The 19,347-nt window shown below is 45.1% G+C and overlaps 1 protein-coding gene and 1 non-coding gene across 2 annotated transcripts in view; both read right to left on the bottom strand.

Annotated features, from left to right (window-relative positions):
* Window positions 1-19,347, bottom strand: part of LOC126095004 (uncharacterized) — a 646,737-nt gene that overhangs the window by 84,039 nt on the left and 543,351 nt on the right. The window lies entirely within an intron of this gene.
* Window positions 15,856-15,930, bottom strand: Trnas-cga (transfer RNA serine (anticodon CGA)). The gene has a single exon. It is a non-coding gene; the product is annotated as a tRNA-Ser (tRNA).

Consider the following 19,347-nt stretch of genomic DNA (forward strand, 5'->3'; position numbering starts at 1 on the left):
TAGGGAATATATCTTTAAAATTTGTGCCTTCTACTGTGGTTATTTATTATTTGGATTTTGCCTCATACCGGATTTTCCTGTGGCCGAGATGTTCTAGGCGCTTCAGTCTGGAACCGCGCGACCGCTACAGTCACAGGTTCGAATCCTGCCTCGGGCATGGATATGTGTGACGTCCTTAGGTTCGTTAGGTTTAGGCAGTTCTAAGTAAGTCTAGGGGACTGATGACGTCTGACGTTAGGTTCCATAGTGTTTAGAGCCGTTTGAACAGGATTTTACGTGCAGAAACAGTGTAAATTTGAACCTCTGCATATCGGAAACGGAAGGAGATATGAATAAAATTTTCAAGATTTTTCGAGACCGAGGTCTTAGGAATATATCGTAAAATTTCAGCCATTTGCTGGGCATTGACATCTTGGACTCCTCGGTTCGGATTTGGTCCACTGGTGACAATATAGTAAAAAAATATAGTAAAAAATAGTAAAATATAGTAAAAAAAACTTTTTTGCACTTTTCCGAGGAACCGCCATGAACTAATGGTACCTCCGTAAGTCCTGTTAAGCCCACAGTAGATCACATAAAATGCAAAAAGGAACCAATCAATTTGCTCCATTTGCCTGAGCAAGAGGAAGTGTGTAATATTCGTAATTTGACCCTGTACTGTATTATAGTGACAGTAGGAGGAACTATCAGTTTAATAAGTCACAGCTGCAAAATACTAACGCGAATTCTCTACAGACGAATGGAAAACTGGTAGAAGCCGACCTCGGGGAAGATCAATTTGGATTCCGTAGAAATGTTGGAACACGTGAGGCAATACTGACCATACGACTTATCTTAGAAGAAAGATTAAGGAAAGGCAAACCTACGTTTCTAGCACTTGTAGACTTAGAGAAAGCTTTTGACAATGTTGACTGGAATGCTCTCTTTCAAATTCTGAAGGTGGCAGGGGTCAAATACAGGGAGCGAAAGGGTATTTACAATTTGTACAGAAACCAGGTGGCAGTTATAAGAGTCGAGGGACATGAAAGGGAAGCAGTGGTTCTACATCTACATCTACATCTATACTCCGCGAGCCACCTTACGGTGAGTGGCGGAGGGTACTTATTGTACCACTATCTGATCCCCCCTTCCCTGTTCCATTCACGAATTGTGCGTGGGAAGAACGACTGCTTGTAAGTCTCCGTATTTGCTCTAATTTCTCGGATCTTTTCGTTGTGATCATTACGCGAGATATATGTGGGCGGTAGTAATATGTTGCCCATCTCTTCCCGGAATGTGCTCTCTCGTAATTTCGATAATAAACCTCTCCGTATTGCGTAACGCCTTTCTTGAAGTGTCCGCCACTGGAGCTTGTTCAGCATCTCCGTAACGCTCTCGCGCTGACTAAATGTCCCCATGACGAATCGCGCTGCTTTTCGCTGGATCATGTCTATCTCTTCTATTAATCCAACCTGGTAAGGGTCCCATACTGATGAGCAATACTCAAGAATCGGACGAACAAGCGTTTTGTAAGCTACTTCTTTCGTCGATGAGTCACATTTTCTTAGAATTCTTCCTATGAATCTCAACCTGGCGCCTGCTTTTCCCACTATTTGTTTTATGTGATCATTCCACTTCAGATCGCTCCGGATAGTAACTCCTAAGTATTTTACGGTCGTTACCGCTTCCAATGATTTACCACCTATGGCATAATCGTACTGGAATGGATTTCTGCCCCTATGTATGCGCATTATATTACATTTATCTACGTTTAGGGAAAGCTGCCAGCTGTCGCACCATGCATTAATCCTCTGCAGGTCTTCCTGGAGTACGTACGAGTCTTCTGATGTTGCTACTTTCTTGTAGACAACCGTGTCATCTGCAAATAGCCTCACGGAGCTACCGATGTTGTCAACTAAGTCATTTATGTATATTGTAAACAATAAAGGTCCTATCACGCTTCCTTGCGGTACTCCCGAAATTACCTCTACATCTGCAGATTTTGAACCGTTAAGAATGACATGTTGTGTTCTTTCTTCTAGGAAATCCTGAATCCAATCACAAACCTGGTCCGATATTCCGTAAGCTCGTATTTTTTTCACTAAACGTAAGTGCGGAACCGTATCAAATGCCTTCCTGAAGTCCAGGAATACGGCATCAATCTGCTCGCCAGTGTCTACGGCACTGTGAATTTCTTGGGCAAATAGGGCGAGCTGAGTTTCACATGAACTCTGTTTGCGGAATCCATGTTGGTTATGATGAAGGAGATTTGTATTATCTAAGAACGTCATAATACGAGAACACAAAACATGTTCCATTATTCTACAACAGATTGACGTAAGCGAAATAGGCCTATAATTATTCGCATCTGATTTATGACCCTTCTTGAAAATGGGAACGACCTGCGCTTTCTTCCAGTCGCTAGGTACTTTACGTTCTTCCAGCGATCTACAATAAATTGCTGATAGAAAGGGGGCAAGTTCTTTAGCATAATCACTGTAGAATCTTAAGGGTATCTCGTCTGGTCCGGATGCTTTTCCGCTACTAAGTGATAGCAGTTGTTTTTCAATTCCGATATCGTTTATTTCAATATTTTCCATTTTGGCGTCCGTGCGACGGCTGAAGTCAGTGACCGTGTTACGATTTTCCGCAGTGAAACAGTTTCGGAACACTGAATTCAGTATTTCTGCCTTTCTTCGGTCGTCCTCTGTTTCGGTGCCATCGTGGTCAACGAGTGACTGAATAGGGGATTTAGATCCGCTTACCGATTTTACATATGACCAAAACTTTTTAGGGTTCTTGTTTAGATTGTTTGCCAATGTTTTACGTTCGAATTCGTTGAATGCTTCTCTCATTGCTCTCTTTACGCTCTTTTTCGCTTCGTTCAGCTTTTCCTCATCAGCTATGATTCGACTACTCTTAAACCTATGATGAAGCTTTCTTTGTTTCCGTAGTACCTTTCGTACATGATTGTTATACCACGGTGGATCTTTCCCCTCGCTTTGGACCTTAGTCGGTACGAACTTATCTAAGGCGTACTGGACGATGTTTCTGAATTTTTTCCATTTTTGTTCCACATCCTCTTCCTCAGAAATGAACGTTTGATGGTGGTCACTCAGATATTCTTTGATTTGTGCCCTATCACTCTTGTTAAGCAAATATATTTTCCTTCCTTTCTTGGCATTTCTTATTACACTTGTAGTCATTGATGCAACCACTGACTTATGATCACTGATACCCTCTTCTACATTCACGGAGTCGAAAAGTTCCGGTCTATTTGTTGCTATGAGGTCTAAAACGTTAGCTTCACGAGTTGGTTCTCTAACTGTCTGCTGGAAGTAATTCTCGGACAAGGCAGTCAGGATAATGTCACAAGAGTCTCTGTCCCTGGCTCCAGTTCTGATTGTGTGACTATCCCATTCTATACCTGGTAGATTGAAGTCTCCCCCTATTACAATAGTATGATCACGAAACTTCTTCACGACGTTCTGCAGGTTCTCTCTGAGGCGCTCAACTACTACGGTTGCTGATGCAGGTGGTCTATAGAAGCATCCGACTATCATATCTGACCCACCTTTGATACTTAGCTTAACCCAGATTATTTCACATTCGCATTCGCTAATAACTTCACTGGATATTATTGAATTCTTTACTGCTATAAATACTCCTCCACCATTGGCGTTTATCCTATCCTTGCGGTATATATTCCATTCTGTGTCTAGGATTTCGTTACTGTTCACTTCCGGTTTTAACCAACTTTCCGTTCCTAATACTATATGCGCACTATTTCCTTCAATAAGAGATACTAATTCAGGAACCTTGCCCTGGATACTCCTGCAGTTTACCAATATTACGTTAACTTTTCCTGTTTTTGGTCTCTGAGGACGGACGTTCTTTATCAACGATGATAATGTCCTCTCTGGTAAGCCGTCAGGTATTTTATCGTTTCGCCCAGGGGGGGGGGTCCCTCTAACCTAAGGAAGTGAGACAGCGTTGTAGCCTCTCCCCGATGTTATTCAATCTGTATATTGAGCAAGCAGGTACGTAACAAAAGAAAGCCGGCCGGTGTGGCCGAGCCGTTCTAGGCGCTACAGTCTGGAACCGCGCGGCCACTACGGTCGCAGGTTCGAATCCTGCCTCGGGCATGGATGTTTGTGATGTCCTTAGGTTAGTTAGGTTTAAGTAGTTCTAAGTTCTAGGGGACTGATGACCTCCCATGTTAAGTCCCATAGTGCTCAGAGCCATTTCAACCAAACAAAAGAAAAATTCGGAGTAGGTACTAAAATCCATGGAGAGGAAATAAAAACTTTGAGGCTCGCCGATGACATTGTAATTCTGTCAGAGACAGCAAAGGACTTGGAAGAGCAGTTGAACGGAATAGACAGTGTCTTGAAAGGATGATATAAGATGATCATCAATAAAAGCAAAACGAGGATAATGGAATGTAGTCGAATTAAGTCGGGTGATGCTGAGGGAATTAGATTAGGAAATGAGACGCTTAAAATAGTAAATGAGTTTTGCTATTTGGGGAGCAAAATAACTGATGATGGTCGAAGTAGAGAGGATATAAAATGTAGACTGGCAATGGCAAGGAAAGCGTTTCTGAAGAAAAGAAGTTTGATAACACAGAGTATAGATTTAAGTGTCACGAAGTCGTTTCTGAAAGTATTTGTATGGAGTGTAGCCATGCATGGAAGTGAAACATGGACGATAAATGGTTTGGACAAGAAGAGAATAGAAGCTTTCGAAATGTGGTGCTACAGAAGTATGCTGAAGATTAGATGGGTAGATCACATAACTAATGAGGAGGTATTGAATAGAATTGGGGAGAAGAGGAGTTAGTGGCACAACTTGACTAGAAGAAGGGACCGGTTGGTAGGACATGTTCTGAGTCATCAAGGGATGACCAATTTAGTATTGGAGGGCAGCGTGGAGGGTAAAAATCGTAGGGGGTGACCTAGAGATGAATACACTAAGCAGATTCAGAAGGATGTAGGTTGCAGTAGTTACTGGGAGATGAAGAAGCTTGCACAGGATAGAATAGCATGGAGAGCTGCATCACACCAGTCTCAGGACTGAAGACCACAACAACAACAACTGCAGGATAGTGACAGTAAGAGGACCCTCCTGATGGGTAAACAAATGGTCCCTAGCCCAAGGGCTATCCAAAGCACTCGACCCTACCTTTCTAAAACCAACAAACTAGAGGTATGAGCACCGGAAAATCCCGTTTTCATGCGCGGCGCTTTGGGACATATCAGACGCGCATGCCGCCGCATGCCTGTCGCTAGCAAGCAGCAGTGTCCCTGGCGGCGGTGCTCCTTTAAGAGGTGCCGGCAGTGGGCCAGGCCGTGCCGTCGCTGGTCGGTATGGATGCATCGCGGCCGCTGGCGCCGGACGGTCGCCGCTTCGCCGGCCGTGAGGCGCAGCCGTAATAATTGCCGGGTCGCGGCGCGAGAACCCACCGCCGAGCTCCGCGGCTGCCCAAGGCTGAACGCGGCGGGCGCCGACTGCACGCAGAAGTCTTTGCGATCGCGAAACCAGGAAAAGACCCGGTGTTCCCGCAACATTATAGACCAATTAGTCTACTGCCTACCCTCAGTAAACTTTACGAGCGCCTCCTACTAACCCCAATACAGGAGTATATCACAAGAGAGCAGATCCTGCCGAAATTCCAGTTCGGATTTAGGCAAAGACACTCCGCCCCCCCCGCAAATCATGAGGGTGGTTGAAGCAGCCACGGACAGCTTCAACCGAAAGGGCTACTGCGGGCTTGTCTTATTAGACGTAGCAAAAGCCTTTGACTCAGTCTGGCACACCGGGATACTACACAAGATGTACACCCTAGGTTTCCCCGGAAAGATCGTCAAAATCGTTAAAAACTATCTCTCCGATAGGACTTTCTCAGTCAAGATCGATGGATCCCTGTCGACCAGGAGAAGAATCAGTGCAGGCGTGCCCCAGGGCTCGGTCCTGGGGCCCGTCCTCTACAGTGTCTACACTGCTGACATCCCTACGACTCAGCATGTACACACTGCACAATACGCAGACGACACTGCATTCTTCTCCTGCTCGACAAACAGGAACCTGGTTACAAGGCGTCTGCAAACCGCCCTAAACAGGACGGAAAACTGGGCCGAGCAGTGGCGCATCTCAATAATCTCTGAGAAGACACAAGCCATGCTGCTCACCAGACGCTATGGGAAACGCCGACCCCCAGGAAGACCATACCGACTGCTACGATTGCAGGGGCAGCACTTGCCATGGAGAAATTCTGCGAAGTACCTCGGTGTCACACTTGACAGACGCCTGACATGGAAATGCCACATAGAGGAGCTTCGCAGAAAGGCTCACGCCAGGATGCAGATTCTGTACCCTGTCTTGAACAGCACCAGTTCCCTCGACCCCGCAACAGGAGTAGCGATCTATCGCAGTCTAATTCGACCGATACTGGAATATGCGTGCCCTGTATGGGGCTACGCAGCCAGATCGACGATAGATCGCTTACGGAAGACTCAAAATAGAGCGTTACGACGAGCCTTACACGTCCCCACGCGCTTCCCCGCGGCAGACCTGCATGAAGCCGCAGACATAGAGCCGCTCACAACACGATTCCGCGCCCTGGCACAAGTGTTCTACGCCACGGCGCGGAATTCAGAAAACGACCTAATCAACACCCTTGGGCAATATGAACCCCATTGGGACAGATATAACAGACCCAAGCCGCTACTCCTGCAGTAGCACAAAAAGAACAACTAAAGAAAACTCTCAACAAACAGCAACCAACAAAAGCACAGTAACAAAAAAACAACACACAAGAAAAGAGGAGGAAATGTCCGAAGGTGACAATAACCTCCACCAACACCCCCTCTAACGGTAGAGGACTAAAAGAGAGAGGAGCCCGCGGGCGCCGACTACCGCAGCGCGCACACCGCCGCGCCGCCGACTAAGCCGAGGAGAACCGTCCTCTCCAGTAGCCTCGCTCGAGGCCGGACCAGCTGGTGTCCTGCACACCGTGCGGCTCATTTGAGACCAATATCGAAATAGCCGAGCGGAGAGTTCCGCGGGGAAGCCCTTACACATGCCCCATACAGGCCCGATCTCTTCCCAGGTGATTTCCATATTTTTTGGAGCCCTGAAGAAAGACATTCGTAAGGATCGATTTGCTTCGAACCAAGAGGCGAACGCCTGTGTACAGTCGTGATTCAGTAGGCAACCGCAAACATTTTTCCTCGAAGGCACTGACCGTCTTTTCTCACATTGGCGTCCAAACAAATGTATCCACTGTTTAAAAGTCCATGACTGGCAAACTAATTGACGGAGTTGTATCTTACAGGGTGTTTCAAAAATGACCGGTACATTTGAAACGGCAATAAAAACTAAACGAGCAGCGATAGAAATACACCGTTTGTTGCAATATGCTTGCGACAACAGTACATTTTCAGGCGGACAAACTTTCGAAATTACAGTAGTTACAATTTTCAACAACAGATGGCGCTGCAAGTGATGTGAAAGATATAGAAGACAACGCAGTCTGTGGGTGCGCCATTCTGTACGTCGTCTTTCTGCTGTAAGCGTGTGCTGTTCACAACGTGCAAGTGTGCTGTAGACAACATGGTTTATTCCTTAGAACAGAGGATTTTTCTGGTGTTGGAATTCCACCGCCTAGAACACAGTGTTGTTGCAACAAGACGAAGTTTTCAACAGAGGTTTAATGTAACCAAAGGACCGAAAAACGATACAATAAAGGATCTGTTTGAAAAATTTCAACGGACTGGGAACGTGACGGATGAACGTGCTGGAAAGGTAGGGCGACCGCGTACGGCAACCACAGAGGGCAACGCGCAGCTAGTGCAGCAGGTGATCCGACAGCGGCCTCGGGTTTCCGTTCGCCGTGTTGCAGCTGCGGTCCAAATGACGCCAACGTCCACGTATCGTCTCATGCGCCAGAGTTTACACCTCTATCCGTACAAAATTCAAATGCGGCAACCCCTCAGCGCCGCTACCATTGCTGCACGAGAGACATTCGCTAACGATATAGTGCACAGGATTGATGACGGCGATATGCATGTGGGCAGCATTTGGTTTACTGACGAATCTTATTTTTACCTGGACGGCTTCGTCAATAAACAGAACTGGCGCATATGGGGAACCGGAAAGCCCCATGTTGCAGTCCCATCGTCCCTGCATCCTCAAAAAGTACTGGTCTGGGCCGCCATTTCTTCCAAAGGAATCATTGGCCCATTTTTCAGATCCGAAACGATTACTGCATCACGCTATCTGGACATTCTTCGTGAATTTGTGGCGGTACAAACTGCCTTAGACGACACTGCGAACACCTCGTGGTTTATGCAAGATGGTGCCCGGCCACATCGCACGGCCGACGTCTTTAATTTCCTGAATGAATATTTCGATGATCGTGTGATTGCTTTGGGCTATCCGAAACATACAGGAGGCGGCGTGGATTGGCCTCCCTATTCGCCAGACATGAACCCCTGTGACTTCTTTCTGTGGGGACACTTGAAAGACCAGGTGTACCGCCAGAATCCAGAAACAATTGAACAGCTGAAGCAGTACATCTCATCTGCATGTGAAGCCATTCCGCCAGACACGTTGTCAAAGGTTTCGGGTAATTTCATTCAGAGACTACGCCATATTATTGCTACGCATGGTTGATATGTGGAAAATATCGTACTATAGAGTTTCCCAGACCGTAGCGCCATCTGTTGTTGAAAATTGTAACTACTGTAATTTCGAAAGTTTGTCTGCCTGAAAATGTACTGTTGTCCTAAGCATATTGCAACAAACGGTGTATTTCTATCGCTGCTCGTTTAGTTTTTATTGCCGTTTCAAATATACCGGTCATTTTTGAAACACCCTGTAGATAGTGTAATAGTTTGTAGTTCCGGCAATCGCCACACAAGCGTTGTATTACACTGTTTTGTTTTGTCAGATGACAGTCGCCAGATAGAGTTTTGTTCTTAGTTGCACCTAGTTACTCGAGTAAACATGGCTGGCGCAAGGCTTATATTCGATGAAAGGAAGTCAGTTCTGAAGTGGTATTGTAAGTACGAAAACATTAATGAGGTTCAACGGCATTGGTGAAATGAGTAGCAAACTGAGGCACTGACACGTTTAACGATTCGTCGCATTCGAGACAAATTTGAAGCCGAAGGCTGTGTTAAAGATGTACACAAGCAACGATCTGGACGACCTGTAACAGTACCAAGTCCAGCTAACTCCCGTCGTGTGTTACAACAATTCATTCGCTCACCACTGAAGTCTGTGAGACAGTGTGCCCGTGAAACTGGAGTGAATCGCTCAAGTGTTCGGTGAATTTTGAAGACAGCAGAGTGGAAGTGCTACATCCCACGATTGCTACACGCAGTGAACGAGGACTACCCAGTTCGTAGAATGGAGTACCGCGAGTGGTTTACTAACATGGTGCGCAAAGATGAAGAGTTTGCAGAGATGATTGTGTGGTCTGATGGGGCACAGTTCAAATCAATGGTACAGTAAATCGCCACAATTGCATCTACTGGGCCACCGAAAATCCGAACGTCCATGTAGACAAAGCCGTGGATTTGCCAGGAGTAAATGTGTGGTGTGGGTTGTCTTACCGGGGCTTGATTGGGCCATTCTTCTTTGACAGCACAGTTACCGGTGAGGTGTACCTTCAGAGGCTTCAGACATCCATTTTACCTGCCATCCGAGACTTGTGTGGAGACGGAAGAATTTACTTTCAACAAATGGTTCAAATGGCGCTGAGCACTATGGGACCTAACTTCTGAGGTCATCAGTCCCTTAGAACTTAGAACTACTTAAACCTAACTAACCTAAGGACATCACACACATCCATGCCCGAGGCAGGATTCGAATCTGCGACCGTAGCGGTCGCGCGGTTCCAGACTGTAGCGCCTAGAACCGCTCGGCCACCCCGGCCGGCTAGCAAAATGGTGCTCCAGCTCACTACCAAAATCGTGTTAGGGCGTATCTCGACGAAAGTCTACCAGGAAGATGGATAGACCGTAGAGGTGCTGTGGAGTATCCACCACGTTCCCCAGACCTAACTCCTCTGGACTTTTACCTGTGGGGAACACTAAATGACGTCGTTTATTGACAAAAGCCACGCACATTGGATGAACTCCGATGATGATGATGATGATGTTTGGTTTGTGGGGCGCTCAACTGCGTGGTTATCAGCGCCCGTACAATTACCCAATCTTTGCTCAGTCCAATTTGGCCACTTTCCTGGATGATGATGAAATGATGAGGACAACACAAACACCCAGTCATCTCGAGGCAGGTGAAAATCCCTGACCCCGCCGGGAATCGAACCCGGGACCCCGTGCTCGCGAAGCGAGAACGCTACCGCGAGACCACGAGCGGCGGACATGAACTCCGAGAATCCATCGTACCCCAAGTGTAAATATCCAACTGAACACGTTGCAGTCAGTAGTTCGTGCTGCAGTTCGGCGGCATCGTTTGTGTGTGGATGTTAATGGTGACCACTTATAACACCTACAGCGATATCTTTAAGTTGGACTTTAAGCTACACTTTCACCAAAAATGAGACAACTCCGTCAATTAGTTTGCAAGTTATGGACTTTTAAACAGTGGATACATTTTTTTGGACCCCTCTGAATATCAAGAATTATGGCGATTGCTTCTGAAATAATAAACAACCTACTTACTTTTTTCCATGTGTCTCGTTTTCATTTGAATCTCCCTTATAGTTTGAAGCAGCCCTCCACGCTGCTCTCTGCTGTGCAAGTCTTTTCGTTTTTTTCATATCGAAGCCGCTTACGATATTTAAATCTTGAGCTTCTTCAACTATTTTTGCCCTCCATTACGATATTATTTTTGTTAAGTTCAAACAAAGAACATATTAATATTTCTTGCTAAAACAATTAAACAAATTTCTAGAGAATAGTTGTATACTAATTAAGGACGACAGACCTCTCATACAACAAAGCTGAACGTAACTATTTCCTGGTTCGAAGGAAAGAAAATTTTCTTTCAGTGAGTGTTACTCCTCTTCATATTCCGAAACTCAGATGTATCAAAAATATCGACATTCTCTAAGGGGGCGATCAAAACGTTTCTGTTTGAGGACGTTGCTACAGAGTGCCTGCAATGTAGCGCGATCCCGATGCGGGCACACTCGTGTTTAAGCAAGGAATTACAGTGGCTTTCGTCTCCTTCCGACTTGCGTGCAGTAACTGCGGAAACATGAACTATGGCGACGTTGTTACCAAATGCGTCCAAACAGGACCAACGTGCCGTTATTGTTTTCTTGGCTGTCGAAGGACAAACACTGTCAGACATCGTCTGGAGAATTAAGAATGTGTATGGGGCAGTATTTCTGTTGAAAGACATCATTGTCGAATGGTGCGCCAAAAGGTGCTGCTGCTTCTTGATAACGCACATTCCTATGATGCAAACGTCGTTACGCCAACTCCAGTGGGAAACACTGGAGCACCCGACTTGCGGTCCTGACTTCCCGCCATGTGATCATCACGCCTTCAGTCCCTTAAAAAAACGCTTGAGGGGTCGACGATTCCTGTCGAGAGAGGCTGTGCAGCAAGCAGTTACGGACTTCTGCACACAGAAGGACACACTCTTTTACCAAATGGGAATCTTCATCCTGATGCGTCGACTGGATTGTTGCCCTAATGCTCACGGTGACTTTGTGTGACTGGCATACCGATTCTGTACGGCCTTCGAACGGACACTTTTTGATCGCCTCTTATACATGGGATATGCAGTCCGGATCATTCAAGCAATTGAACGAAACGACGACGTACCGATACCTCAGAAAATTTTGCTTTCTGTAGTCACGTGGGAACATTAAAATTTCAGAGCAGCGAAATGTGCTCCGTCTTACGGGTACACTGGTGTCTGGAAGCTAAGACAAACGACAAATGAGAGAATAAACATGTGCAACATGTCGGAAACGTAACAGAACACATTAACCATTAATTACAACACATTTGTCGTACGACAAGTACATAACAGAAAGCCTACACCACAAAAATAAAACTGTTAATATTTGACTACCCCAAGCTTGTCACCTATGTGGCATGAACATCAACTATGGGGGAAGGAGGGGGGAGAAGGTGCCTGGAAGAGACAATGTGCCAAGTCACCAATGCGTCTCAACATGTTCTACAGAATTCGTAAGCTGATCAGCTACGCGAAGAGGACTTTCCCCAGTGAAAAATTCATCAACCAGCGCAGTTAAGTGCAGACTGTTATTACAGTCCACGAAATTTGGTTCACTTGCGCCAGTGAAAAGACGCGGTAGTTAACAGCCAAGAATCTGTGTAGCTCAATCAAGCTCATCACAATCTCTTCAGATAACAGTTGCATTTAAACCGAACGTCTTCAGTTACTTATTAAGTATGTACGAATTAGTGCTGTCCTTATATTTTAACGCTTGTCCTATCACCGTGTCCTTTCTTCTATTTAGCATTTTACACACCTCCCTTTCTTCGCCGATTATGTGGAGAACCTCATTTCTTATAAGTGGACTCAATTTTCAGCATCCTTCAATAAAATCACACTTCACATGACTCTATTATCTTTTTTTCAGTTTTATCATTCTCCACGATTCACCTGCATGCAGTGATGTACGTGTTCAAAAAATCTTTCAGTATGTGTGCAGATAACTGCGACAAATCGCTTTAAAATATTTTGTTATCTGCATAAACTGGTTTGGAGCCCTCTCAGGGTCATCTCCAGACGAGGCACGCGTGAGTTACATATTTATTTCGCAGCTTGATACTCTACGACGGGAATATAGGAAAAATTCAAGTTTTTCGCGAAATGAGTCACCCATCTTCTTCTCACAGAGCTAGTTTCCACGATCCCGCTGCGAAACCGAATATATCATTTGTGGATGCCCCATCTGAAGATGAGATGAAAATGCTCAAAAATTAGTTCATAGACCTAAGCAGATATTTCAAAGTGATTTGTCGCAGTTATCTGTACTTCTATTCAATTGATAAATAGGAACATGTTCTACGATGTCTTTAATGGATACGCTTCTTTCTCACATTAAGGTGCATGTTTGTCGGTTTACATTTTTTTTAGCGAGAAAATTTTCTTTGGCTGCCCTAACTAACTTTGTATGTGATGCATGCTTTGTCCTCATGCGTTTGAGAAAGGAAGGAATGAAAATTAGTTTAATGTTCTGATGACAGAGCGGCCATGAGAAACGGAGCACAAACTCGGATTTCGAAGGGATTGGGAAGAAAATCGGCCGGGTCCTCTTCCAAGAACCATTCCGGTATTTGCTTGGAGTGATTTGAGGTTCGCCGATGACATCGTAATTCTGTCAGAGACAGCAAAGGACCTGAAAAGCAGCTGAACGGAATGGACAGTGTCTTGAAAGGAGGGTATAAGATGATCATCAACAAAAGGAAAACGAGGATAATGGAATGTTGTCGAATTAAATAGGGTGATGGTGCGGGAATTAGCTTAGGAAATGAGACGCTTAAAGTAGTAAAGGAGTTTTGCTATTTGGGGAGCAAAATAACTGATGATGGTCGAAGTAGAGAGGATATAAAATGTAGACTGGCAATGGCCAGGAAAGCGTTTCTGAAGAAAAATTTGATAACATCGAGTATAGATTTAAGTGTCAGGAAGTCGTTTCTGAAAGTATTTGTATGGAGTGTAGCCATGTATGGCAGTGAAACGTGGACGATAAGTAGTTTAGACAAGAAGAGAATAGAAGCTTTCAAAATGTGGTGTTACAGAAGAATGCTGAAGATTAGATGGGTAGACCACATAACTAAAGAGGAGGTACTGAACAGAACTGGGGAGAAGAGAAATTTGTGTCACAACTTGACTAGAAGAGGGGATCGGTTGGTAGGACATGTTCCGAGGCGTCAAGGGTTCACCGATTTGGTATTGGAGGAGAGTGTGGAGGGTAAAAATCGTAGACGGAGACCAAGAGATGAATACATTAAACAGATTCAGAATGATGTAGGTTGCAGTAGGTACTGGGAGATGAAGCAGCTTGCACAGGATAGAGTAGCATGGAGAGCTGCATCAAACCAGTCTCTGGACTTGTAAGCATGTATCGAGTAGCACTGTTATCGATTATGATAAAATCGCTATGGTCGCTTCATTGTTTTTTCGCGCCAGAACGAGCGAGGAGTCATGTGGTGGTTTTCTAACCTTGTGTTTCGTGTGAAGATGTTAAGCAATCAGGCTAAGAGAACAAGTAAATTTTGTGACTATAAAGGTGTTTTATGCTGTGTAATCATTCGTGTACCTCACGAGACGTAATCCGCGGTTCGCGAAGTCATAAACCACGAGAACAATCGCGAGAACATGATTAGATGCCCGCGAGCATCTCACCCGCGCCGGTACATGAAACTTGGATTACCTGTATTGCCAATAACACCGCATCTGGATTGCAGTGTGGGATGATGTATTGTGGTCTAGTGTTACTGTATGTATCAGTGTATCAACGTATTTGTTTTTTGTTCAATAAAATGGCTCTGAGCACTATGGGACTTAACTTCTGAGGTCATGAGTCCCCTAGAACTTAGAACTACTTCAACCTAACTAACCTAAGGACATCACACACATCCACGCCCGAGGCAGGGTTCGAACCTGCGACCGTGGCGGTCGCGCGGTTCCAGACTGTAGCGCCTAGAACCGCTCGGCCACACCGGCCGGCTGTTATTTTGTGAAAAGTGTAACAGTGCAGCCCTGTGTAGCGCAAGTGTTAAAAAAATACGTCAGTGGATTATACTAGGCTAAAACTTGAATTTTGGTAATTGGCACTCCTTTGTTCCCCTTGGTTATCGTTTAGTACAGCAATATTCAAGCTGCTGTTCCTAGACTGCAAGGGAAGAAGCGAATGACGATTGGATTTACGAGGTGAGTGGGTACAATTAGCAAACTCAGACGGAACAGTGACCCCACCCTCCCCCATTCGCTTTGTAAGTAGGCTGTTTAGGTTTTTATGTTGGTTACGCCACGTAGCGTTGTCTATGAAAATCACTGACTGTGCTGTGTGAAGGCTGTGGTTGGTTTGCATTGTTGGAGTATATGCTATTGTAGTGTTGGGCCGTTGGCTGTTAACAGCGCGTAGCGTTGCGCAGTTGGAGGTGAGCCGCCAGCAGTGGTGGGTGTGGGGAGAGAGATGGCGGAATTTTAAGAGCAGACGATCTGGATGTGTGTCCATCAGAAAGAATAAATTTGTAATATTGGATATCATGGACTGATATATATATATTAGACTTTTGAACACTATTAAGGCAAATACATTGTTTGTTCTCTATCAAAATCTTTCATTTGCTAACTATGCCTATCAGTAGTTAGTGCCTTCAATAGTTAGAATATTTTATTTAGCTGGCAGTATTGGCGGTCGCTGTATTGCAGTAGTTCGAGTAATGAAGATTTTTGTGAGGTAAGTGATTCATGGAAGGTATAGGTTATTGTTAGTGAGGGCCATTCTCTGGTAGGGATTGTTAAAAGTCAGATTGCGTTGCGCTCAAAATACTGTGTGTCAGTTTAGTGATGATCAGAATAAGTAAAGAGAAAAATGTCTGAGTACGTTCAGTTTTGCTCAGCTGTTTGAAAAGCAAATAATGTAAGAGGTATAGCAGCACAGTAATTCATTAATTTTTCTAAGGGGACGTTTCATCTTACAGACTGAAGTCCACAATAACAACAAAGAAGAACCTAAATGTCGATGGGCGGACTGGGATTTGAACTGTCGTCCTTCCAGATGTGAGACCAGTGTGCTAACCAGTGCGCCACCTCGCTCAGTCAAGCGTCTGTAATCGGTAGAATGTAATTTTCACTCTACAGCGGAGTGTGCGCTGATATGAAACTTCGCTGGCAGATTAAAACTGTGTGCCGGACCGAGACTCGAACTCGGGACCTTTGCCTTTCGCGGGCAAGTGCTCTACCAACTGAGCTACCCGAGCACGACTCACGCCCCGTTCTCACAGCTGCCAGTACCTCGTCTCCTACCTTCCAAACTTTACAGAAGCTCTCCTGCGAGAGCTTCTGTAAAGTTTGGAAGGTAGGAGGCGAGGTACTGGCGGAAGTGAAGCTGTGAGGACAGGGCGTGAGTCGTGCTTGGGTAGCTCAGTTGGTAGAGCACTTGCCCGCGAAAGGCAAAGGTCCCGAGTTCGAGTCTCGGTCCGGCACACAGTTTTAATCTGCCAGCGAAGTTTCGTCTGTAATCGGTGTCCACTGATTACGGCAATGTTGTTCTGAACGTCCATCAAATTCGGATGCATTCGGACAGGGAGTGGCTGATATGCGTACGAAGTACGCTAGCACGCAACGGGCGGTGCGTTGTACGGTATATATTTATAGATGTGGATTGACGTGTGAAGCGAACGCCCGAATCTCGTTGACGCCAGGCGTCAGCGGTGCGTCCGGCCAAAACAAGCAAGAAGTGACGGCGGCTGCATCGCAGTGATGAGGGCGCGCCGCGACCACCGCGGAGGCGCGTGACACGCGGCAATTGCCAGAATGGGCCGTGATGGATGGCCCGCCAGCCGCTGCAGCCGTGGCCTACCGCAGGCGCCTCCGGTGCCCTCAATGGGCGACCCTGCGGAGCCGACCGGGAGATGCCTTTCTCTACCCGGCAGTTACGTACGTCTGGTGCAACGCGTCACATGGACTCCACCCCGAAGCAAGTTTGAAGCGGTACTGTTAGTACGCTCCATTTAAGCTTCGCTTCACGAGAAGATCACTGTGCCGATCATCGGAATTTTGTGCAGCACAAGGAAAAGCTACTCTACTTAATTTTCACATACCGTGGCCACTGGCCGTCAGAATGCTTACAACTGTGTTTTATTTTTATTTGTCACACTTCCTACGTCTCCTCTTTACCCCTCCACGAGACAATGACTGTATGAAGTAGGAACACAGGACTAACCAGAGATTGTCAGGAGGTCGTGGTTTTGTTAAAGGAAATTTATTTATTTATTTACACGTCAAGTTCCGTAGGACCAAATTGAGGAGCAAACCTCCAAGTTCATGGAACGTGTCAGTACATGAAATTACAACATAAAAGTAGTAACAGATAAGAATAAATGTTCATGACCCTGAAAAATGTCAGTCCATAAGTTTAAGGAAACACTATCAGCAATACAAGAGAATCAGCTTAATTTTTCAAGGAACTCCTCAACAAAACAGAAGAAGTGACCCATGAGGAAATTCTTCAGTTTCGGTTTGAAAGCGCGTGGATTACTGCTAAGATTTTTGAATTAAAGTGGTAGCTTATTGAAAATGGATGCAGCAGTATAGTGCACACCCTTTTGCACAAGAGTTAAGGGGCCAGTCGGGGTGGCCGAGCGGTTCTAGGCGCTAAGGTCTAGAACCGCGCGACCGCTACGGTCGCAGGTTCGAATCCTGCCTCGGGCATGGATGTGTGTGATGTCCTTAGGTTAGCTAGGTTTAAGTAGTTATAAGTTCAAGGGGACTGATGGCCTTAGAAGTTAAGTCTCATAGTGCTCAGAGCCATTTGAAGCATTTTGAACAAGAGTTAAGGAAGTGTGATCCAAATGCAGGTTTGATTTCTGCCGAGTATTGATCGAGTGAGAGCTGCTTATTCTTGGGAACAAACTAATATTGGTAACAAGAAACGACAATAAGGAATATACATATTGAGAGATCAGTGTCAAAATACCCAGACTCGTGAACAGAGGTCGACAACAGGTTGGTGAACTCACACCACTTATTTCCCGAACCGCCCGTTTCCGAGCCAAAAATATCCTTCCAGAATGGGAAGAGTTACCCCAAAATAATATACCATACGACATAAGCGAATGAAAATAAGCAAAGTAGACTAATTTTCGTTTCGAACGATCACTCACTTCTGATGCCGTTCGAATAGTAAAAATGGCAGTATTAAGTCTTTGAACAAGATCCTGAACGTGGGATTTCCACGACAGCTTACTATCTATCTAAACACCTAGAAATTGAACTGTTCAGTTTCACTAATCATATGCCCGTTCTGTGAAATTAATACGTCAGGTTAGCCGGCCGGTGTGGCCGTGCGGTTCTAAGCGCGTCAGTTTGGAACCGCGTGACCGCTACGGTCGCAGGTTCGAATCCTGCCTCACACATGGATGTGTGTGATGTCCTTAGGTTAGTTAGGTTTAAGTAGTTCTAAGTTCTAGGGGACTGATGACTTCAGTAGTTAAGTCCCATAGTGCTCAGAGCCATTTGAACCATTTTTGAAAACGTCAGGTTATGTTGAATTGTGTGTTAGAAACTGTAAAAACAGAGTCTTACTGTGATTTAGCGTTAGTTTATTTTCTACACTACGGTCGCAGGTTCGAATCCTGCCTCGGGCATGGATGTGTGTGATATCCTTAGGTTAGTTAAGTTCAAGTAGTTCTAAGTTCTAGGGGACTGATGACCTCAAATGTTAAGTCCCAAAGTGCTCAGAGCCATTTTGAACCATATTTTCTACAAGCCATGAATTTAGGTCATGTACTGCACTATTTGAAACCGAGCCAATGTTGCACACAACATCCTTTGCTACCAAGGTAGTGTCATCAGCAAACAGAAATGTTTTAGAGTTACCCGTAATACTAGAGGGCATATCATTTATATAAATAAGGAACAGGAGTGGGCAAGGCTAAGCAAAGATGTTTGCAGAGGCTTTCGCAAAGTATCTATAGTTTAGAGGACGTCAGGTGTTCCACCCTCACTAGGCTTCCTTCCACCTCCCAAAAATTTGAACTGCGAGACGTCGGTCCTTGATGCACCATATTTAGATACTGTTCGGTAGGAGGACCTGGAGTGAGGACATCTCCGTGACAGGTGTACTGGTATGATAAGGAAAATGAATGTAAAATGAGGTGTATTATCGTGTATCCTGCTCGAAATGTAGTGTTTAAAGTCAGTATAGGTAGGGAAATGTTAGAAAAAATGGTAATTCTCATATTTTGAAAAATTAATTGATTGTAGTAAATGTGGGCGCCACCCATCATCTTAGTACCTATGTTTGAGCATATTCGTAGCTGTGATCTGCTCAACTGAGAGAACGGTCGATACAATGAATTTCTATGTACGATTTTTGTGAATTTTTACTTGATTTTAATGGCCGCTTGTTTGTTTCTTGGTACCGAGAACATGTTCAAGCCAAAGGTGTAAGTGAGCCTTAAGCAACTGAAATTCCAAGTTCGCGAGTTTTTATCGAAGTTCAGTGATTGCTATAAATAATAGAAAGTTAGTTAGGATGCTTTTTCCGGCATAATTTTCGGCACTTTCTGGCGTTCTTTTGTCATTTGGTGATGAAAAAGTTCGCGTCAATCGGGTAAGTGAGATTTAACCATCAGAAATTCATGGCATTACGCGGATTTAACATTCTCGAATACT

The sequence above is a fragment of the Schistocerca cancellata genome, chromosome 8 (genome assembly GCF_023864275.1).
Source record: "Schistocerca cancellata isolate TAMUIC-IGC-003103 chromosome 8, iqSchCanc2.1, whole genome shotgun sequence".
NCBI lineage: Eukaryota > Metazoa > Arthropoda > Insecta > Orthoptera > Acrididae > Schistocerca > Schistocerca cancellata.